The sequence below is a fragment of the Haemaphysalis longicornis genome, unplaced genomic scaffold (genome assembly GCF_048455015.1).
Source record: "Haemaphysalis longicornis isolate Haplotype H1 unplaced genomic scaffold, Haemaphysalis longicornis Haplotype H1 scaffold_9, whole genome shotgun sequence".
Taxonomy (NCBI): domain Eukaryota; kingdom Metazoa; phylum Arthropoda; class Arachnida; order Ixodida; family Ixodidae; genus Haemaphysalis; species Haemaphysalis longicornis.
In genome coordinates, this window is record NW_027526460.1 from 116,304,572 (window position 1) to 116,327,111 (window position 22,540).

The following is a 22,540-nucleotide window of genomic DNA, read 5'->3' on the forward strand; positions in this document are numbered from 1 at the left end:
AAATGAAGCGGAAAAGCAACAGCTATGAATCCGCGCAGTGCGACGGGCTATGTAAACAACGCCGATCGACTTCTGGCTATGAACAAAAACGTCGTGCCAGCATACACCCCTCCAATCTTAACTGAGTGCTACGGAATATGACGCAAAGTAATGGTTGACACGAAACTGCAGGGATTTCAAGGGCAACCGCCGCAGCTAAACGAATGGGTCATTAGTATGCGTGTTAGTCATCTTGAAGCAATGACGGTGTCTGTCGTTTTTTTTTTCTTTTTTTTTGTCGCTGAGCTTATGCCTACCTTGGCATTTCAGTATTACGTTTCGCTTATGCTTTCAAAATCTGCATGGTTTATTCCTTTTCTGTATTACGGTGCTCATCACTGCTTACCCTTTCTTACGTGTACGCGCGGAGCTTCTGCCGCGTGGCCACGGCAGCTGCTTTGACGCAGATATCGCGGCCAACTCCATTCGACTAACATTTCGTTGACTCGCACAGAGGGAACACCGGCGTTGATACCGGTATTAGCTGCCCGGTTTTCACAGTTATGAGTTGACGAACATAGCAACTGCATCAACACGTATACACGAGCCGTGGCACCCGGCCTTGCGCGTGCAGGTTGCCCCGACTACTTCGCTTGGATTCACTGAACTCATAATAAAGTGCAGTGATGCGTGAGCCCCGTATTTACAACAGAACTCACAACCGTTTACTGTACCCGCCTTCAACCAAAAGTCGTAGCTCAGGAGGGGGGGGGGGGGGGGGCACGCCTGTTATGCGCCCAAGGCCATTGCTGGAACCATTGGACAGCTCTGTTGCGCTCGCTAGCTCCTCCCGGACGCAATAAACATCGTTTGCGGCGTGTAGCTGGCAATCACGTTTTGCGGTTTTCTTATAAAAAGACGTGCCAATATTTCCTACCTCTCTAAAGCCGTTAAAACGAGCGCTCTGGTTTGAGCAATCATTCATCGCCGCGTAGCGCGGGCAGTGCGGGGCAGCGCGCAAGCGATGACAGCAACATCCGATAAATGCCGCCAGTGGCCATAGGTGGCGCTAGCTGTTCAGGCGCCGGTGTCGCCACCATACCAGCGCACGGAGCCTATAACCGCAAACAGGGAAGCAATGCGAGTGATCACTAGCCTTCCTCTCATGGCCTGCATTCCGGCCCTTCAAGCGGAGGCACAAATTCCTGCCGCCGCCGCACTAGCGCACTACTGTGAAGAGCATCACCTCTGATGCCACGTCCAGCTGAGTCGCCACTATGGCAACGAACAGAGGCCACCGACAACCGGCCCCTCGGACGTATAAAAATTTCCCCGCATTTCCCCGAGGGGAAGAATGTGAAAGTGCGAATGCAGGAGTTGAATTTGCGCGGTTCGGTAATGTTCGCGAAAGAGAGATCACACACACACACACAACTACAAAGAAAGAAAGATGCATTTATTCACAGACACCTATTTGTGTTGTCGTTGTACTTGATTGCTAGAGCGGATCTCAGCTTTGAAATTTCGTGTCAGTACTCCTTTAAGCGGGTGCATTAGCCCTTCTCACGCCCGATTCCTGGCCAATCCCCCACGTGGGTATGTGCCATGTCAGCGGCCAGGCAGCGCGCGCCCATCTCCCCCCGTTGCCAAGGAAGACGAGGAGATTCCTGGCCAATCTCCCACGTGGGTATGTGCCATCTCCCCCCGTTGCCAAGGAAGACGAGGAGCGCGCGCACCCGCAGCTGTTGCTATGTGGACGGACGGCGGTCAACGGAATTCAGGGTCGCTTATAAAGTGCATTCGCACTTAAAAAATTACACCATCTTCCCGTGGGAAACCATGAGGAGGATGCGAAGCATCATAGGGGTTCCATGTAGGTTCCATTGTGTTGCCGTTGTGTTGTTTCATTTATCGGAGCACGAATGGGAACGTAGTGTGAACCCCAATGTAGGGACAGAGGAATGTAGAGACAGCGAAGAGACCGACACCGCCGTTACCTGATCGAACACCTCCTGGTTCTCGTCTTTCTTTATTGCGTGCTCACTCTCCTACCCCGCTGCCCGCCCTCTTCGTCCTCTTCTCTGGTTAAGCTACAAGGCGCGTGGCGCTTCCCGCCACAGCTTTCCCACGGGAAATTCAACATCCTCCTCTAAAGTTTTCAGTTCGTCGTTTCTGTTGACATTCAGCTTCGCATGCCTTCGTTGTATCAGTAGCTTCTTGACGTAGTTTGAATGAGTCAAGGACATAAGGCGCGTTCGTAGAATTTGCTCCTGTCTCGGTTTTGTAGCGCAGTGGGAAGAGCGCCACGTACCTCCCGTTGCGGCCAGAGAGTCATGGGATCGAAACCGGGCGCCGCTATTTCTTTTTTTATAGTGTAGGGGGAGAGGTGCGGATGCCGGATGACGCAGGGTCGACTAAGAGATGCTTTGCATCTAAAAGTATTCGGCCAGTGTCGACTAAGAGATGCTTTGCATCTAAAAGTATTCGGCCAGTGTAGCAGAACCACCCACTCCTCCCGATCGACACACCAGATGGCCTCCAGGTCTATGTAGATGCAGAGGTGGACGATGGCATCAACCACACGAGCCTAGTTTGCCCTGCTATGCCGTCGGTAACTTATGTTACGGAGGCACCACTCCCTTCGGTTTTGGCAGAGCTCGTCGCCATCCGTGATTGCTTGTGTGCCCTAGGCCCTTGTCTTTGTGTTGCCTCACCGTCTTGCCTGATCATGTACACAGACTCAACGCAGGCTACGCGAGAAATAGGCGGGTAGACAGGACATTGGGCATTACATGCGATCTTCACCGGGTACTGAAAGCGTTCCCGTGCCCTGTTCGCATCGTCTGGACCCGCGATAGCACGCCCGCCCATGTCGAGGCCGACTCGGCTGCTCATCCTCCGCAGCCAATGCAAGTTATCTACCCGCAAGTTATGTACCCGCTCCTGCTTCTGCAGCTGTCCCTGCGGGAACTCTTCGGCGCTCCCTGCGTGCCCTTCTTCCTCCGCGTTGGACTGACCTTCCTGGCGGCTTAACCCACCGTGAGGAGGTCATGCTCCTGAGAATTCGCCTGGGCGTTGCACTGACGCCTTCTGTTCGTGCAACATGGACTTCTAGCCTTGCAGTGACTCATGCAACCTTCCCCTACTGCCCCGCTTCCGCTGCGGAAGCGACATTGGACCACCTCCTGGTGACATGTCCAGGACTCCAACCAGCCCGAATGCGGCACATGATATCCCCAGGACATCGCCCAGGCCGACCGCCCGATACTCATCGGTGGACGAATGGTCCTCTTTACAAGCAGCTGTTGGACTTTATGGCTGAGACTGGTCTATACGGCATTCTGTAGTGTATAATAGTTCCTCAAACATTGTTTCCCCGTGTTCTGCAGTCTCACTCAGCAAGAATATGTCGTCCGCAAACGTCGAATGGCTGAGGGTATTCCCCGTTTAGTCTAATCCAACGTTTCCCAAGTCAAGGTTTCTAAATATCCCCTCCCGACATGTTGTGAATAGTTTTGGCGAAATCGCATCTCCCGGTCTTACTTCCTTTCGGATCGAAAATTACCCTTACGAATCGCATATTTTTCGCTTTGCTTGTGCAGGGTTATCCTACCTGTGCATTCCTTATAAATGTCTTCTAGAAGTCTTATGTAGATTACTCTATTCCCTGGTCTTTTAGTGCACCTAGCACGGCTATGATGAGTACGGAATCAAACGCTTTCTCATAATCTATAATTGCCATGTAAAGGGGTTTAGTGTACTCTGCGGATTTTTCTATCACTTGCTTGACGACATGGATGTGTTACATGGTTGGCTACCCTTTCCTAAACCCAGCCTGCTCTCTGGGTTGTTGGGAATCCAGGCTGTCACCTATGCGGCTAACTATAACTTTGGTAAAGAGCTTCTAAACAAGTTATAGTAGGCTGATGGGTCTGTAATTCTCGAGGTCCTTCGGATCTACCTTTTTATGAGTCAGAATAATGTTAGCTCTTTTCCAGGCTATCTGTGGGAACTTTTTGAGGCTTCAAGAATTCCGAATATAGTACAGCAAGCTTTTCCAGTACAATACCTCCTCCCTCCTCAAAAAAAAAAAAAAACCCTGATCGTATCATGGTAACCTGCAGCTTTTCCCATTTTCATGCCGTTGAGAACCTTCCATAATTCCTCTTTAGTTACTGGTGGGACATCGCAAGTTGAGCTTGTACTCTCAACAGTTTCCTTTGGCGTAACGTCGCAGGTATACACCCTGGTGTAGAATCGTTCGGCTATACCGGGGTACAACTTAAGAACGGCAACGGAAGTTGCCGCTGTGCCTCATCACCGGGCGGCGCGTTTCCCGACGCGAAACGTGGTTTGCGGCATGGTGCTGGCAAGAACGTTCGTGTGGATGGTGTTTTTTCTGCGTGATTCGTGGGTTTGCAAATGCCTTGTTGTAACGAGAAGCTAGCATTGCTTTCGCTTAGAAATTCCGGACTGCGCTTGTCTTTTACAATCGCAGATCCGAAGCAGGCTGCACGACAAAATCAACTCCCCTCTTTCCGACAGCCTCACGGCTCCAACGGCCGGGCCTACACATCTCGGTCTGCAACACTGGTAGTGCTGGCAGGCCGAATATCGCGTCCCCTCTCCACAAAGATGGACTTGCCCTCCGGCTCCATAAGCAGGCAAAAACAGAGGCTCATTTCACAGATTCAAGGGTAGGTCGGTTAGGTCGCATTAGTAGAGAGCGAGATACAGCGAAGCCACGATGAGAGCGAGTGGCGGAGTCTCTGCCGTCTGCTTCTTTCTATTGTGAATTTTCTCCCCCTCAGCCAAAGCCCGGTTTGCCACGGGGACGGAAGGAGGGAAAATCAAAATTTCAAAGTGTTCGTCGCCGCGCGAACCAAGTAGCGCTGATTCAGCGGGACTGCTTGTGTGAACACACGCCGCACGACAACCACTGCACGGCGGATTTCCGTGCACACGAAAAAAAAAAAAAAAAAACAGCGCCGCCATCAATGGCTGAGGTTATCAACCACCTGCCCACAACTTCCGCTTTCCGCCGCTACGGCAAAAAAAAAAAAAAAAGGTTCTAGTGTCGCAAGGCAAACTCCAGGTTCGGGTCTCTGTAGTCGTAACTTCCTGTTGCCTGTGAGTCATGTTTTGTGCTGAGTTTTAACAGTGGAGATTTTTAGGGGCTGGCAATGTCCGGCGGGGATGTCCGTCACCCCAGAAGCCACCGCTCCCGAGTGCTCCGAAGACGTTGTGACGGCCGTCCATCGCGCCATCTCGGTTCCTGCGCCGATGCACGTGGCGCAATAGCATCCCACATATATGCGCCGATAAACTGCCAGACCTCCGTGGGTCAGCTATAGAAATGCAATACAGGGTCTATTAAAATGGCATGTTTGTTATAAAAAGTTTATTGCATGTGAAATGACCAGTCTACAAATTAGGGTTTCGAATGACCTCGTTAAAACTCAGCACATTCACTCTGTCAGAACTCAGTCAGTTAAAACTCAGTAAATTGAATGCAATAAAATACTTGTTGCATTCTGCAATAAAAAGTTTATGGAATTTCCATCGACGGCAGTTTTGGTTCACTCTAAAGAAACGCAATATGAAGTGTATTAAAACTCAAAATATTGAAGTCAATAAAATGTTGGTTGAGTGTGCAACAAAAGGTTTATTGACTTCTACACGACTTCAGTCCACAAAGTATGAGTTTTAATTGAGTTTTTATTCACTCTATAGAACCCCAATACAAGCTTTATTAAAACTAAAAGTCCATTTTTGTGAGAGGGACCCGCTATAGACGATAAGTCCCGCTTGCAGAGTGGCGTACGAAAATGTCGACCAAAACGACGAGCTCACTCCGCCTTGCTCAACATAAGGTCATTGAAATGCCATGCCGTCGACGTCAACCACGATACCACAACGATACCAAAACTCAACTTTGTGTCGTTCAATGATCCCCTCCGACAGCTTCGCCATTCAAGTCTTGCGCGTGAGTGCATGCTTTCATAAATTGTTTAGCTGCATTTGGCCGTTTAACATACACACGATTAATTAACATATACATACGATTAATTAGCGGAATTATGAAGTGTTATTTTTGGGTAAATTGTATAAAAAAAAAGGGGGGCCGTACGTGAGAGGGTCGCGCAAGGACGTCACACTGGTTATAAATGTTTTTTTTTTAAATGCATCTCACTCATAAAAACATTCTTTTTAGGCCATTTGGCGCTCAGTATTACCTTCCGGTTGCGTTGGTCACGTCTAGTTTGTACACGTTAAGAATGCTAACAATACATTGAATTGACCCCCGCGGACTTGCGAGAGTGTCGTCCCTGCCGACGTCAGCAAATCAGCGGACAGTACGGTGCGAGGGAAACGGCGCACTCAATGAACTTTTCTGGTTGAGTGTGCGCAAATCTGCCGACAGTACTCATGGTATGGCCCGTTTATTGAAGGGTTTAATACGGTAAGGTAACTGAGAAATGCTTACTACTATCGTAATGAAAACAAAGTAACTATGTTCAATTTGAAAGAACTTGCTTTCAGCAAAGCACGCAGCTGCGTTGCCGCCTTAAACGACGATTTTCTACGCAAAACACGCAAGAAATATTGAAAAACTTAAATTTCGCGCTGCAGTTACGCAGGAGGGGCACGAGCGACTCAGTAGAGGCCGCAACAGAAAACGTAGTTATCAATGTGTTAATTGTACGTTAGCATTCAAGTGATTCGATGAAGCGGAGAGAGAGGCCCCACTACAACTGCCCAGGGATGTTTTTTGGTGGTCGCTTGGATCGGCAGCCCTCAATCGCACAAAAAATGTTTTGTGACGTCATAAGGATTTCGCCAGAAATTGGCTGGGGAATATCCACGGCCTCATCGGTTTTCCTTAATATCTCCAGTTTTACTCGAAGCTTGAGATAGAATTGTATAATTTCTATCGGGACGAAGCAGTGTTTCTAAAGACGCACGCTTGTATTTTGTCTATTTTGTCTCCATTTACGGTGAGTTGTAACCGATAATTTTAGATTGCTGCAAGTTCTGTACTTTCTGAATATAAAACGATTGACGTGCTAAAGCAACGAGACCTTCAGAATTTTACTTGCTGCGGCTTCGCCTAATGTTCGAAAGCGTAACACAGTGTGGGTGCGGGGACAGCATGGAGGGACATGATGGGGCATGCAACACGTAAGTTGCATCTATTGACGATGCCTGCTAAAAAATTTGTTTCACTTTCTTCGAGGCAGGATTTCAGGAGCAAGTTTCGCGATTTTTAGTAAGACGTACTACTCACATATGAACTGGTACCAATATGAACTGGTACAATACAATATAAGGTACACAATTTATCACAATTGCTGATTGTGTTACCAGATTTGCAACGCCAAGAAGCACCGAACTATAGCCGGCGTAATGTTTGTTCGAGATTAATGGAGGAGGCTAAACGCTACGTGCAGATAAGCCACCTTGCTGAAAGCTGTCAACACCAAAACCAACTTTCCCTGGGCCAACGCATTATACGGTCTCACAAGAACATGGCACACCGTAGCAAGTGCCTAATGTGAATGAACATTTGATACCTTTATGTAGCTTTTAATGATGCTGTAGGTGAATCGAGCCGTGGTCGGTCTCCTACTGAAGTTCCCTTCAGATAACGTTATGGTTTTGTCTAACAAAACCGCACAAACCAGATTATATATATGCTACCCCCTACTGCCTCAGCTAAGAACAGCAATCGATAAACAATGATTAGAATATCAGCGGGTCATGTTACCAGCACTAAAAAGGCGCAGGTTTAACTAAGGCAACGGTGTTTATGAGAAGACAGAAATACAGACAGAATTCAAATAAATAAATAAATAAATAAATAAATAAATAAATAAATAAATAAATAAATAAATAAATAAATAAATAAATAAATAAATAAATAAATGAATGAATGAATGAATGGATGTATAAATAAATAAATAAATAAATAAATAAATAAATAAATAAATAAATAAATACTGATCATCCCTCCGTCTAACTGCGATGATGGTTGAAGCGCAAATCTATCTTGCGTGCGATTCACATGGCGAAGTGCCGAAGACAAAGTATGAAAGAACGCAGTGCAGTGATTGCTGAGGGTAGCACTTAATCGTTAAGTTAAATGAAGACACGTATTGAATAGACTGCATTTATTGAATCCAGAAGTTTTCATCATTTACACGTTCCCACTTGCATTGACTACTTTAAACTTGCACACTAAGACTTTGTGACCACTGCGGCAGGCGGTTAGATGTTCTGCCATTGTGAAGCTACAGAGATTAACATGTCACGCTCGGATGCCATCCTACTATGCCGCCTCTAGATAGGAGTTGCTCTCACTAAAGCTTACTCCTTCACTTTCGGCATGGCTGACAGCCCTACTTCTGACGTGTGTGCCACGGACGAAACATTAGAACACCTCTTGTATCACTGTGCTATGTTTGCAACGCAGAGACTGCACCTGTCAGCCGCACTGCGGAAACGCCACAAGCATCTATTAACTGAGCAGACTGTTTTAGGTCACAGGCGTTGCCAATCACAGTCCCAAAGGCCACAAAAATATTACTTCGTTTTTGAAAGGACACATGCTTCTCTGAACGATTGTAGAGACAACGTGTACCATTTTTAATTTTCATTCGTCATGTGGTCAGAGAGAGAGAGAGAGAGAGAGAGAGAGAGAGAGAGAGAGAGAGAGAGAGAGAGATAGAGAGAACGACCTTTAAAGAAGTCTGGCGATGTTAGCCGGGCTAAAATGCATAACTTGCTACGCCAGTTTATGACGTGATGAAAATGATGGCGATAATGTTGAAGAACTTGATGCGCACAGAGACGTTGATTTATTCACACACACTGGTCTAGACGTGTGTGTTGCAGGTACTCTGTTTGCACGTTCAATTTAGGCCATGGTTTTGTCTTCGAAGTTACCTAAAATTTTTCTTTTCTTGCTCCTCGCGTTCTATTCCCCGTCTTTTAAACACCCTTTCCTTCTCTTTAAATCCCTCCTTCCTACTTCCCATGAGTAGGGTAGCTAACCGGATTGTAACCTGGTTAACCTCCCCGCCTTTCATTTACGGTGCTATCTTATCCTTCTTTGTAAACGTCAGACGTACGCGCCGCGGAGGCTCAGTGGCTATGGCGTTGCGCTGCTGAGCACGAGGTCGCGGGTTCGATTCCTGGCCACGGCGGCAGCTTTTCTGACGGATGCAAAAACCAAAACGCCCGTGTGTACGGGATTTCGGCGCATGTCACAGATCCCCAGGTGGGCAAAATTAATCCGGAGCCCTCCACTACGGCACGCCTCATCGCCTGCGTTGCGTCGGTGCGTTAAACCCCACAATCAATCAATCAATCAATCAATCAATCAATCAATCAATCAATCAATCAATCAATCAATCAATCAATCAATCAATCAATCAATCAATCAATCAATCAGTCAATCAATCAATCAATCAATCAATCAATCAATCAATCAATCAATCAATCAATCAAACTTCAGATGTGTGCAAAACCGGTCCTGCGTCGTTGGTTCCGGTAGCATCTACATCTTGCCTAAAGTTCTTCGTGTCGACCATGCCGGAATGGCGGTAGTAAAGTAAAAAAATGTGTGCGAATGGCGGAATCGCATAGACGTCGGCTACATAACGCGTGAGGCGCAGGTTGACCATGAAAAGCGTTTATTTCTTGAGGCGCTTGTGTGGCGCTTGTGTGGCCTCCATAACCAACACTCTACTCCAGCGCCGCCTTCCATGTTAGCTGTCTCGATCACAGTGTACTTTACTTTGTAGACTGGCTGGAAGTGGCTCTCATAAAAGCCTACTCTTTCCTCATCGGGATGGCCAGTAGTGCTCACAGCGACGACTGCGAGGTTGAAGAGGCAATCAATCATGTGCTTGGCCGTTGCCCGCAGTATTCATCAGAAAGACGTGTTTTGGCCACCGAGCTCAACCAATTGGACAATCAACCATTCACAGTAGAGAGGCTCGGAGTGGCCACAGCCGTTTTGAAGAACGCCCTTTTCAGTCGTGCCATCACCAAATAGAGGCGATGATCCTGGACCAGGTGAAGCGCCTACAAGCATCAGGATACCCTGAGGACCTCATCCGCAGACTCAAACAAGTTGCTGACGGAAGAGCGGGTAGGAACACCTGCCAAGGAGCGCAAGGAATACAGGACCACGACAGCCATCCTTTACGTTTGCGGCGTTTCGCACAAACTCAAAAGGATTGTGGAACGTTCAGGGGTGCGCGTCGTGTTTTCTACTCCCAAGAAGATGGCGGCCTTTGCAAGGTGCTGAACTCGGCAGAACCAAGGCGCAACGTCTGCAACAAGGGACACACAAGGCGTTTTATTGAGTGTACGACCAGAGCAGTGTACGAGATCCCCCTGTCCTGCGGTGGCTCGCATATAGGACAAACGGGACGATGTGCGAATGTTCGTCATCGTGAGCACGCTAACACCATCAAATCCGCTGCCGGCAGTAACCTTGCCACACATGCTGCTTCATTCGTGAACGAGCCCCCATGCGAGCCCTTGTTTGAGCATTGTCATGTCCTTAAGCGCTACGGGGACCAGAGAACACGCGAGATCATTGAAGGTTTTTCGATGCACGAGCGAGCGGGCGAATGCGTCAGCAAACCGTCTATCGACCTGTTGCCCATTGAGGTAGCATTTCTAAAATCTTAACTGTATCTTGTTTTAGTGTTCTTTCTGAATCTTCTTATATTGCCTGCACGCAATAATATTTATTCAGTTGTTAGTCAGCACCCGTGTTTGTCTCTTTCTTGTCTTCCGTGCCGTTTCTTTGCGCTGTTTTTTGCCTTCAGTATCAACCAACTAGCCTTGTCTTCGCACTCTAGTACTATTCTAGGACACCGACCCCTACAATCGGCATCGCAGAAGGCAACAAAAGCACTTCTGCATTTTATGAAGGACACAGGCTTAGCCGAAAGACTATAGTGCCCGCAAAGGGACTAAAGTGTGTGCGCGGCCCTGCTCCTATCCCCTCTTTTTCGCCTGCCCTCTCTTTCATCCCCTCATCACCCCTTCCCCGGTGTCGAGTAGCAATCCGGGCTCTAAGCCTGGATAACCTCTCTAACTTTCCATTTGCTTTCCTCTCTCTCTCTCTTTATACAAAATAAAGGCTTCGGGTTAGTTTCCGGAAACTGAACTATTAAGCAGCGAGCATTTTGTTTTAGCTACAAATTAAAAAGTACAGCGAATAACGAAAATTCTCAAAAGCCAGTCGCGGTATGCACAGTTGAGTACTGAAGGAAGGAAGGAAGGTTGATACAGTGCATGAAAGGCAGGGAGGTTAACCAGGTTACAGTCCGGTTGTCTACCCTACGCATGGGAAGTGGGGAAGGAGGGATTTAAAGAGAAATAAAGGGTACTGAAATGACAGGGAGTAGAGCTTGAGGAGCAAGAAGAGAAAAATTAAAGATAAGTAAAAAAAACAAAACAATAGGCGGTAATGTTCACAAAAGAGCAAGGGGGGAAAGGAGGGAGTAGTGAACGCACACGTTCACATTCCCGTAGTGCGTTGCCCTGGCTACGCGAAAAAAATTGAGCCGTACTAAATTGTTCGATTATCCTAGGCACTTGTGCCATCGGAAGTCTCTTTAGTGCGATAAATTGAGGAAACACGCGCGCTCAGGAAGGGACGATTTTTTTTGGCCATGCAGCTGCCTGCTGTCGGAAACGTTGTCGCTAAAAGTCGTCCGGTATGGGTGGATTAAAGGTGCGTTAAAGGCTATAGAACTCTCGGTGCTCACTCTGCCACCGGGTCATGACGGAGTAACGTACTCAACCTTATGCCACCTTGACTCTGAAACTTGACAAAACGCTTCTGGATCTATTGAATCAGACATGGACAAATGGTACCGTACCCCATAGTGGAAAGCAAGCCTTCTCGTTCCATTGCTAAAGCCTGGCAAATGTCCCCTTGACCTGGCATCGTACCATCCTATTGCCCTGGCAAGCTACCTTGGTAAGGCCATGGAAAGAATAATCCCCACGCGGCTACAGTGGTACCTCGAATACCACAACGCATATCTAGAGGCTATGGCCGGGTTTCGACGAGGGCGTTCTTCTATTGACTTTGTGGTAGATTCAGTAACGTTTATACAGCACGAAAAAAGCCGCGAACGCCTTTCAGCAGCCCTCTTTCTTGACACCAAGGGGACTATGATCATGTGTTTCACGAGGCTGTCCTAGCCACCCTTCAGCAACTTAGAAATGGATATGCAGCTTCTTTTCCGGAAGATCATTCTTTGAAATGACAGCAGACGGCCAAACAACGCAGCACATTATTCAACGTGGTGTTCCTCGAAGCGGGGTGCTAAGCCCAACCCTTTTCATCCTCGCTATAATCGGGCTCGCCAGAATGCACCAGAAGTGTACATAAGTTTGTTAAAACTAGTTTTAACTCTCAACTATTTTGAATTCGACTCTTCTTACTTTTTGCAAGTTTTTGGAACCAGCATGGGTACTCCATTCGCGCCGACCTATGCCAACATTTTCATGGGGCAACTTGAAGCCACTCTATTAAGCTCTTTTCCGCATGAACCTCAGGTTTACCTCCGCTACATAGACGACATCTTCATGATTTGGGAACACGGTCGCGCGCCACTCTAGAAACGTGTATATCTCATCTCAATTCTTCGCATCCGATTATTAAATTCTCCTGCCAGTATTCTGAAAAAGAAGTGAACATCCTAGGTACTACCGTCATTTTAGACAACGGTATACTTAAAACCACGCTTTTTAGAAAACCAACTGACAGGCAGCAGTACCTAGACTATAAAAGCCATCATCCGAGACACTGAAAGCAAGGGATCTTTGTAGGACAAGCCACCAGGCTTAGAAGAGTATGCAGTGATGACAGTAACTAAGTAGAGCACCTAGATGAACTGAAGTCCACCCTTATTAACAGGAACCACCCCAAAAGCTCGCTCGATCAGGCGTACCAACGTGCATCTAATCTCATAAGGGATGACGTGCTCACCAAACAGCGACAAAACGAAAGCGCCAGGCCGCCTGCCCTAATAACTAAATTTTCAAATGCCCTCCCAAACGTAAACAATATACTGCGCAAGTACTACCCCATTATAGCCAGTAACGACCGACTTAGAAAGACCTTCCCGGAAGCCCCAAAGGTTACCTACCGGAGAAACAGGAATCTAAAAGATATTTTAGTGCATGCTATGAACAGGGCCTTCAAAGCAACTAGTCATAGCCAGCTGATCCCGCCCCAGGTGCAAGACTTGCAGGCACCTGCAGACCGACTGCATTGTAAAAAGCACAGCCCGTAATTATGTCCACAAGATTAATTCAAGTTTTACGTGCACTTTATCGAACATTGTGTATATGTTGGAATGCTCAATGTGCCACAAACAGTATATAGGCGAAACGAGTCAACCTATGAGCCTACGTCTTAATGGTCACCGGGCAGATACTCTTAGCAAATGCTCCATAGCTGTAGCGCAGCATTTCAACCAACCAGGCCACAATTTTGATGACCTTAAGTTGTATATACTTCAGTCAAACTTCAGGTCTCCTAGGGACAGGAAATACCAAGAATCCTATTTAATTCACAAATTCCACTCCATGGAACCGACTGGAATTAATGCGTCTAGGGGCAACTTGGAATCCTTGCGATATTCACCGGGAATAGAGAAATTAGCAATGGCTTGCATATACCTTATCCAAAGACTATTACCGGTCCCTTTGGTCCTTACCTGGTCACCTAATTCCTTTTTTTCGTTCCTTAGTGTCTAGCTTAATACTCGCCCGCATCCCTCCAACCTTTGCTTTTGGAATTCCATTTTATTTATTTTTTATCTCTTTTTTTTACTCCGCGTAGTCTTGTGCCCCGTACGTCACTCTAACTTTATCTTTTCGTTTTTGAGTTTCTGGACAGGCCTGTTCCAGGAATGTTGCCACGGGTGACACGTGCCATTTCAATTTCCGGGTCATTGCTTTTTCTTTTGTGTGTGGGTTTGTGTGGTTTCCCTCCCTGTTTTTTTTTCGCTCTCTTTTTTCTTATTTTTTCCTTGACCTAGTTATTTCCCCCCTTCTCTATCCTTTCTTTTGACCTGAGGCTTGCAGATAGTTTCTGATGAGGACCCCACTCTCACCGCCTGGTCTGCTTCCGGCGGTTCTGAGAACCTTTCCGTATGCCCCGCGGCGGGTCAACAAACACCCTCTCATCCTTTCTCTCCAAAAATTCCCCGAATATCAACCACCGGCCGACTTCCCTGTGACCTACTTCGTGGCTCAAACTATACAACCTTCTTTGCCCCTCAATATCTCCCCCGACATACTCCCAAACCAATCCGCTTGCTCAGTTTCACTTCCTTCTTTCCTTCTCCCCTCTCACCTGGGGACCTACCCCTATATAAAGCGTGCCAGCCAGGCGAGAGATTGCCCTGACGAAAGCAAGTCTCTTTGCTGAAACGTTTGCAACAATCGTGCTTTTAACTTGGTCAGAGTTTTCTTTTCTTATATATATATATATATATATATATATATATAGCTGTAGCGCAGCATTTCAACCAACCAGGCCACAATTTTGATGACCTTAAGTTGTATATACTTCAGTCAAACTTCAGGTCTCCTAGGGACAGTGTGTCCCTAGGAGATATATTTAGGAGGTATTTATATATATATATATATATATATATATATATAGGCCACCGAATGTTATGTACATGAGCTGAAAAAAGTGCGACGAAAAACATTTCCTGCAATACCGCTGCTTCCGATTTCGTGTTTAGGCGCTTGTGGGGAGTTTGCGTTCCTGCAGTGCATTCGGCCGTGCACCGGAAGCGATCATTGGGGCACAGAAAGCTTCGATTTAATTTTTTATTTCGGACAGGAGTACAGTGACTGGGACTGTCTACGATATGCGGATTGTTTGTCTCCTTACGAGGCGAGCACCCCGGGAGTGTACAACTGGCAGCGTGGCTGCATGGCTACAAATAATTCTGCACTGTAGAGTCGCGATAAACGGAACTTCGAGGGACCGAAAAAATTAGTTCCGTTTAAGAGAAGTCCCGTTTACTGACATAGATATGTGAAAGTACAAATTTATGTGCGGACACACTCTTAATTAATACCATTTCATGAAACTCTAAGCCCTACAAGGTGAATTTAGCTGATAGGTTTTCAGAAAGCCAGAAAACCACAAGAGGTTTAGGCATAGCATTCACAAAGTTGATTTGGAAACAATGAGTCGCTGTGCACTACAAAATGCATCAATTATTGTTTCAGTCCTTGCCACTGCATCTTTACGGAGCCTAGAGGCCTCAACTTCGCGTGTGCATACGAGCCACTGAATTTAGAAGACGGCAACGCTGTAATGAAGCGTGAACAGCACCACGATGGGGAGAATGAGGCGGCAGGAGCTCAGCCCTGTAACCTAGGCGTCTTGAATCGAGGCCGAACGACTGGAACAAGAACTGTGATGTTACATTCGTTGCTTTAGCGCGGCTGACCACCAACGAGACGAGGCGTACGAGGCCAACGAGGCTAAAAAAAACACGAAAAAAAAACAAGAACGAAACAGCGGGGACCGCAAAAAGCTGAATCATATGCCAACGGGTTTCACAAGAAGTTCCATTTCTGGTTCCGTTTATACGGTGACGTGGAAATTTTAGTTGTCTGAATACGAAGAACTGAGGTATCTGAATTTACTTTATTCGAATACAAAACCAACCAAATTACAGGCTACTGCTCCGTTTAAGCGGCAATTCCGCTTAGGCGATTTCCGTTTATCGAGATTCTACTGTACATGTACAATACTTGGCAGAAGTCCACGGAGAGTAGTGATACTTGGGAATTTCAATAATAAACCTGACTTCTAACTAATAAAATGTGAAGAGTAATACACCAACACACGTGTGGGAACATTAATGAGCAGCGCGAAAAAAATATGCGTGGTACAAATACTAGAATGGGGCGGGATGGATTAGGTATTCACGTACCCTGAATGTGGTCCCCTTGGCGGAGTGAGCACCGAGAGTTCTATAGCCTTTAACGCACACTAAATAGTCCACCCATACCGGACGACTCTTAGCGACAACACTTCCGACAGCAGGCAGCTCCATGGCCAAACGAAATTCACCTCTTCCTGAGCGGACGCGTTTCCTCAGTTTAAATCACTGAACAGATTTCCGATGGCACACCTGGCTGCGATAATCGAACAATTTAGTACGGCTCAATTTTTTCGCGTAGCCAGCGGACGGGCAACGCACTACGGGAATGTGAACGTGTGCGTTCACTACTCTCTCCTCTCCCCCCTTGCTCTTTTGTGAACATTACCGCCTATTGTTTTGTTTTTTGTACTTATCTTTAATTTTTCTCTTCTTGCTCCTCAAGCTCTACTCCCTGTCATTTCAATACCCTTTATTTCTCTTTAAATCCCTCCTTCCCCACTTCCCATGCGTAGGGTAGACAACCGGACTGTAACCTGGTTAACCTCCCTGCCTTTTATGCACTGTATTAACCTTCCTTCCTTCAGTACTCAACTGTGCATACCGCGACTGGCTTTTGAGAATTTTCGTTATTCGCTGTACTTTTTAATTTATAGCTAAAACAAAATGCTCGCTGCTTAATAGTTCAGTTTCCGGAAATTAACCCGAAGCGTTTTTTTGTATAAAGAGAGAGAGGGGGAAAGCAAATGGAAAGTTAGAGAGGTTGTCCAGGCTTAGAGCCCGGATTGCTACTCGACACTGGGGAAGGGGTGATGAGGGGATGAAAGAGAGGGCAGGCGAAAAAGAGGGGATAGGAGCAGGGCCGCGCACACACTTTAGTCCCTTTGCGGGCACTATAGTCTTTCGGCTAAGCCTGTGTCCTTCATAAAATGCAGAAGTGCTTTTGTTGCCTTCTGCGATGCCGATTGTAGGGGTCGGTGTCCTAGAATAGTGTGAAGACGGGCTAGATGGTTCACAATAAAGGCAAAAGACAGCGCAATAAAACTGCGCGGAAGACGAGGAAGAGACAAAAACGGGCGCTTACTAACAACTGAATAAATTTTATTGCGCGCACGCAATATAAGAACATTCAGGGAGAACACTAAAAACAAGATACAGTTAAGATTTTAGAAATGCTATCGGCATGGGCAACAAGTCGACAGACAGTTTGCTGACGCATGCGCCCTCTCGCTCGTGCATCGAAAAAGCTTCACAGATATCGATCGCGTGTTCTCTGGTCACCATAGCGCTTAAGGACATGACAATGCTCAAAGAAGGGCTCGCACGAGGGCTCGTTCGGGTATGACGCAACATGTGTGGCAAGGTTACTACAGGTAGCGGATTTGATTGTGTTGGCGTGCTCACAATGACGATCATTCGCACAGATAGAAGAAGAAGAAGTAAAAGGCCCGAAGCGCTCTACACCGGCTTCGAGTATTTTTAGCCGACAATGTGGTAATTCTTTGGGGTACGCGTATCCCAATCATACCACCGTATTCAGGAGGTATTTGCCGTCATCCTGACACCTCGTTTGGACAAGTGGGTGAAATATATTGCAAGCTACATCTATACTACGCCAGCCCCTGGCTTACGCTTGGCGTAGGCCTAGCACTGGAGTTATGCAAGACACAACCAGCAGCGGCGACTAATCAACCATTGCGAATGCAGTCGCAACCAACTCCACCTCGACCGACGATGAAATGGATTCAGCTCAGATCGACGAAAGCCGTGAGCCTATAAATCAAGAAGAGCTGCAAGATTTCATCGAGATTGTCTCCAAAGCTTAAAGACGACGTCAGCGTAAAGACACCTCTTCTGACCTGACCTGCGTACCAGTCTCGTCTTCCACCATGCCGACTCGTTTGCAAGCAGGTAAGCCTGCTGTGAAACCCAAGCCTTTACCTAAAGACGACTTCAAGCTGGTGCTAAGACCCCAAGGCAGACTAGCTCTCGGCTACATTCCCTATGTTGAACTCTCCTTGGCGTTACACAATAAACGCCACGTGGCGTCAGGCAAATCTTCGATTACGGGCGGACGTCACGCAGAACATAGCTACACTCAGCACCCCGTCATCGGAGGCAGCGAGGTTGCTCAGCCAAGTTAAACAACTCATCTTCGACAAGAAGCAATACCCTGTTCAACTGTATGGACTTGCACCTGACGACTCTATCAAAGGAGTCATTCGTGGCGTGCCCACAAGATTTACAGAAATCGAAATCCTGAACAACATTGACCAGACGGTGGACGAAGTATATACTGTCAGACGCATTGGAACCTCCTCCACCGTCATCACCTTTAATGGCCCTAAAGTACCTTATACAGTACGGCTATACGGAGCAGAATACCCTTGCTCCATTTACAAGAAAACAATTGCCGTCTGTGGCACCTGCCACACGGTTGGACATCGAGCGACAGCCTGCCCTAATCCAGCGACTGCGGTGTGTCACGTCTGTGGCCTCCAAAATCCACAACCAGAACACGCCTGCAACCCTACGTGCAGCCTCTGCGGCGGCTCCCATCTCTCTGGGTCCCCTGGGTGCACTAAAAGCTACGCTGAACCCTTCGTTCTCAAACAACGACGACTCCGACAGGCCCGACCTCAATCATCCAGGACACCGCAGGACCTATCACCACATGAAAGTCGCTCACGAGACCGCTCATCTACGCCTGCTGCTCCGAAACGCTACCGTTCCAGAAGCAAGTCCAGGGGGGCCTTATGCACCACGTCACCTGGGGATCAACTGGATCGGCAGGCACAAGTAAGCTGGGATCAGATGGTTTCCCCCACAGCTCAACCCCAATCTTTCCCACCCCTTCCTACCAAAGCTACACAAAATCCAACACCCTGCATGGAGTGCAAAAAGTTAACCCGTGTCCTGGAGGAACAAACTGCCTTAATTACGTCTCTTCAGGCCCGTCTCGAGGTCCTCGAAAGCTTTTAAGGTAATCTCAATGAGAAACGCAAGAAACCCAATCCCCCTCCCGCCACCTCAACCTCCCCTAACTCCGCTGGTCCTCCCAAAGAATCAAAATCAATGGCCCTTCCCCAAATTCATGATATGCTCTCCCAGCTCACAAACCAGATAAGTGGAATAACTCAAGAAATTCAACTCATCCGCCTAGAAAATCAGAGCCTTCAACAAGAGCTCCAATCTCTACGGGCTGATCAATGTTCCCTCCGAAATGAAATCAGCATTCACAACCCGACCACATCTTCCCCAGACCACACCTATGAAATCAGCACTCCTCGCACCGAACGCCCCAGTAAAAACGTGACTCGCGCTCACGGACGAGCTCTTCCTTACGCCCGTAACTCCGATGCAGCCCTCTCCTCCCCCCTCCCGGATGCCAGGGACACGGCGTCAAGCTAGCTTAACCACCATACTTCAGTGGAATTGTAGAGGCATCAAACGAAAAAGAGCAGCTCTCCATCAATTCATCTGCACCCTCGACCAAAAACCAGTTTTTATAGCCGTTCAAGAGGCCAACACGTGCATAACATTACCTGGGTACATATCGTATAGATCGATCGACACCTACCCAACTTTAACCTTTGTCAATAAGGCCGCATCAGCTGTTCATCACATCACACCACAGCACGGATGTAACCACACCCTCCTGAAGCTTCTGTCCCCGTCCACCAGAACCAAGTCCAGCGTATTCATACTCAACATATATTGTCGTCCTACCCAAAAGTCACCCGACATTAAAGCCATGATCAATGATGCCATCAAAATCGCCAGAAATAGACCTCTTTTTATTTTAGGAGATTTCAATGCCGCTCATCCTAACTCGGGCTACCACTACAAAAACCAGCGGGGCTCCATTCTGGCCATTGTTATCGACGACCTCAATCTACTGGTGCTCAACCAACCCGATTCACCAACCCGCACTGGTACAAGCGTCACCAGAGATATTACCCCGGATCTTTCATTTCTTTTGGGCGCCCTAGACGTCTCCTGGTTTCTCCCGCAGGAAAACCTTGGATCTGATCACGAGCTTATACTAATAACAATTAAAAACCACATGTACAATGCTCAGCTGGGGGTGGCACGCCTTACCAACTGGGACGCCTTCAGAAAAGCAAATTCTTCCAAACCTATTGACCCCAGTCAGCCCCTATCAGCATGGATTGATGACTTACTTCAAACTGTTCACTCAACAACCAAAACCGTGGCTATCACCTACCACACCCCTGATGTCGACCCGAAACCCTTAAGGCTTTGGGAGGCACGACGGAGTCTCACCAAGCGCTGGAAGCGACAGCGGCGCAACCGCAAACTCCGTCTCCGAATCGCTCTTCTAAATCAACAAGCAACAGAGTACGCCAACCACCTTTCCAAAGAAAATTGGCTACAGCTGTGTGACAGCCTCCAAGGTGCTCTGACAACTAAAAGAACGTGGCACCTGCTCCGGCATCTCATAGAACCTCAAAACATTAGGAGCGCTTCTCATCGAGTATTGACCCAACTTCTTCATTCGTTCAATGGCTCTTCTGAAGCACTCATGCGCTACTTAAGAAATAAATACCTCCACACAGCCAGACATTTCACTCCCCCTCCCTACACAGGCCAGCCAAATCCGGACCTTGATCGAGATTTTCAATTTTACGAACTCCGCACATCTCTTTCCGAATGCAACAAAAACAGCACCCCGGGCCCGGATCATGTGACCTATCGTCTCTTAGCCAACTTGGATGACGCCTCAATGCAACAACTTCTGCAGCATTTTAACGCCCATTGGAAATCCGGAAAACTTCCCCCACAATGGAAAACAGCAGAGATCCGCTTTATCCCGAAGCCTAACAAGTCCCCCCATCTGGACAACCTTCGTCCTATTTCCTTAACATCTTGTGTGGGTAAATTAGTGGAGCGCATGTTACTCCGACATCTACATCCCTACCTAGAAGCCAAGGATCTCATCCCAAATACAATGTATGGTTTCCGAAAACATCTGTGTACTCAAATCATCCTTCTTCGCATAAAGGAAGAAATTCTTATACCAGCCTCCCGAAATTCCCCTCGTGCAATTCTTGCATTGGACTTAGAGGGAGCCTTCGATAACGTCTCTCATTCTGCCATCCTCTTCCGTCTCAACGAAACAGGCTGCGGCTTGCGTACCTACTCCTACATTGCCGATTTTCTCACCCACCGACAGGCAATCCTCAAAGCAGGCGATGTGAAATCTGATCTTATCACTCTAGGAGATCGAGGCACTCCTCAAGGTTCTGTTCTTTCACCTTTGTTTTTATATCGCTCTCCTAGACCTCCCTCGTCAGCTTAAAGCCATCCCCCGTGTTCATCACGCACTGTATGCGGATGATATTACCATTTGGACTGACACGGGTTCTTTAGGTGAAATTCAAGATACCCTTCAAAAAGCCACTGACACTGTAAAACAATACGCCTCATCAATTGGCCTTCGGTGTTCCCCTCAAAAATCCGACCTCATCATTGTACAGAAAAGTCCCCCTGCATCCAACAAAGAATCAGTTCAAATTACCCTCGATGGCCAGCTTATACGTCCCAGACCTTCACTCAAGATACTTGGTGTTACAATCCAGGCCAATACACGGAACGATCAGACATTATTCAAGCTCACCACAGTATTCACTGAAGTTACCCACATGCTTCGTCGTATCTCCAATCGTCATCGCGGCATGAAGGAGGAAGACCTTCTCCGCATTATCCGCGCCTTCCTCATATCCCGGGTCATCTACATCGCCCCCTACCTCACTCTCAGCAAAAGTGACACGGAAGCCATTGATTGCCTCATCCGCAAAGCTATAAAGAAAGCTCTTAACCTTCCTATGTCCACCGCGACAACTAAACTGCTCCAATTAGGCATTCACAACTCAGTCACGGAACTCATCGAAGGTCATCTTTCCAGTCAACGTCTCCGTCTAACTCAAACACCAACAGGACTGGCACTTTTACAAGAGCTCAAAATGTCAATTCCTCAAACCACGGACAGAAAACCTCTTCCCCATAATTGGCGTCAATCCATTCGTGTCCGCCCTCTTCCCAAAAATATGCATCCCACTTTGCACTCCGGTCGTCGACACGCCCGTAGCCAAGCCCAAGAACAAATCTACGGAAAAAATCCTAACGTTTTGTACACAGATGCCAGCCCTTACTCCAATCCGTCCCATTACTTAGCCGTAGCAACCACTAAAGACAAGGTCATCACCTGCAATCAAGACCACATCTACCTGGGCCGCGGAAGAATTTGCTGTGGCCCTCGCCATCACTCAAACACCCGCCACAATTCTAATTACGGACTGTCAAGCCGTCTGTCGCAGCTTTTTATGAGGTTACGTGGCCTCAACTACGTGGAGCCTCCTGGCTCAACACGCCCCCAACAGGAAGATCGACATTGTGTGGACCCCGGGACACTCCTCACTAACGGGCAATAATTTTGCCCATAGACAAGCCTGCGAACTCTTCCCCCAGGCCTCTGAGGAACCACCAAGTCTCGTTCCCCTGCTCACATTTCAAGACATCACCGAACATTACCCCACATCAAGACAACATTTTCCCCCTCCCCACCCGCATCTTACTAGAACAGA

At 47.5% G+C, this 22,540-nt stretch overlaps 1 protein-coding gene across 1 annotated transcript in view; it reads right to left on the reverse strand.

The window, feature by feature from the left end:
* Positions 1 to 16,106, reverse strand: part of LOC144153930 (thromboxane-A synthase-like) — a 58,825-nt gene extending 42,719 nt beyond the window's left edge. The window contains exon 1 of the mRNA XM_077685703.1: positions 15,984 to 16,106. The gene's annotated coding sequence lies outside the window, so the exon portion shown is untranslated. The remainder of the gene's footprint in view (positions 1 to 15,983) is intronic.
* Positions 16,107 to 22,540: the final 6,434 nt, after the last annotated feature.